Source organism: Terrapene carolina, unplaced genomic scaffold (assembly GCF_002925995.2).
Source record: "Terrapene carolina triunguis isolate 2854851 unplaced genomic scaffold, T_m_triunguis-2.0 Scaffold32595, whole genome shotgun sequence".
Classification (NCBI taxonomy): domain Eukaryota; kingdom Metazoa; phylum Chordata; order Testudines; family Emydidae; genus Terrapene; species Terrapene triunguis.
In genome coordinates, this window is record NW_020696946.1 from 812 (window position 1) to 2,591 (window position 1,780).

Consider the following 1,780-nt stretch of genomic DNA (forward strand, 5'->3'; position numbering starts at 1 on the left):
GAATAGCTCAACCTGTTGGTTAACTCTTCATTTACCCCAGACAATAGTTCTATAAGCCAAACATTGGCAATGGGTAAATTCAAAGTCATATTTTTTTTTCACTGAGACGAGATCCTCAGTTGGCATGTATCGGAGTAGCCCTGTTTATTTCTGTGGAGCTACGTGCTTTCCACCAGCTGGGGTTCTGCATCCAAAGGTGAATTTCACTTGGGTGCAGAGTAGCAGCAGCACTTCCATCAATATTTATGATGTCAGTGGACACTCAGCGATACACAGGGCTTTCCAACTCAACGGTGAGTGAAATTTCAGGAAAACAAAATCACTTTAAAATATGAACACTATGGTTAGAGCCTCATTTGATGTAAATCCATGTACCTACATTGACTTAATGGCACCATGTCAATTTACACAAAGGGATAGGTTCACATAGGGACATAGGTGTTGTGATGCTGAGCATTGCAGTGCCTAACTTTGAAGTGCCTGGAAAATCACAGAGACTCACAAAGCCAGAATTTGGCACTCTGGCTCCCTCCACAATGGAAGAGGAGAGATAGGTACCTACGAATGGGATTTGAAAAAGCCAGCTTGATTTCGTGGGTCACATCCTAAATTAGCCAATGGGAGATGCTGAGGAGATGGGTGTGCCCTAACCACCCCAATCTTTCAAGGCGTGCATTACCTTAATCCCCAGGAGGGAAACACTTTTTCTGCTTGGGATTCCCATCTGGGAACCCTCTAACCCCAACTAAGGTGTATTTTGCAATAAGCCAGAGTGTGGTGGGACAGAGAAGACTGAGAAGGAATTAGGAGGAAGAAGTCCCTCCTTAGTTTTAACTCAGTGGTTCTAGTAGTCACCCAAGAGGGAGGAGACCCCTGGTTCAAGGGCCTGATGAGGAGAAGAGAATTAAGAACATTGACACTACTTGAGAGGGTTAAATTTCCTCCAACATTTTCTCTACAGCTGTTTTCACCTCCTTGTTTTTCAGGCTGTAGATGATGGGGTTTAACATGGGGGTCAAGATGCTGTACTGGATGGAGAACATTTCATCCAGAATCATAGAGACTGAGCTGGGCTTTGTATACTGGACAAAACCTGTCAGGAAGAATAAGCCAATGACAATCAGGTGGGAGCTGTAGGTGGAGAAGGCTTTACGCCTGCCGTCCACAGAGCGTATCCTCGGGATGGTGGAGATGACGTGAATGTAGGAGACCAGGGTGAGGAGGTTGGAGCTCAACCCAAATATCACAGCAGAAGTAAGAAGCAGCACTTGAGTGGCGAGGGTCTCAGTGCAGGACAGATGTAACAGAGGAGGGAGCTGACAGCTGAAATTGCTCCACATAATGCAATGGGTCGAAGCTGGCAGAGTAGTGGTCATAAGCCATGGCTGAGAGAATGAAAGATTCAGTACCAGCTGAGAGGATAAAGAAGAAGATCTGGGCAATGCAGCCATTGACAGAAATAGTTTTGTGCTCTGCTAGGAAGTTCATCAGCATATTAGGCACCACGCCTGAAGAATAGCAGATATCAACAAAGGATAAGTGGAAGAGGAAGCAGTACATGGGGCTGTGAATGTGAGAATCAGCCCTTATCACCAGCATGATCACCATGTTCGCCGAAAGGGCGATTAGGTAAATAACTAAAAACAACAGGAAGAGGAAAATCTGCATCTGTGGGTCACTGGAAAATCCCAGGAATATAAAATTTGGTCACTGTGGTTTGATTTTTCATTGGCATTTGTTCAGGAGAACTGTGACCTGGAAGACAAGAAAAAACAAATGA

At 44.9% G+C, this 1,780-nt stretch overlaps 1 pseudogene; it reads right to left on the reverse strand.

Moving 5' to 3' along the window:
* Positions 1-932: 932 nt before the first annotated feature.
* Positions 933-1,735, reverse strand: LOC112125606 (annotated as a pseudogene).
* Between the last annotated feature and the right edge of the window lie 45 nt (positions 1,736-1,780).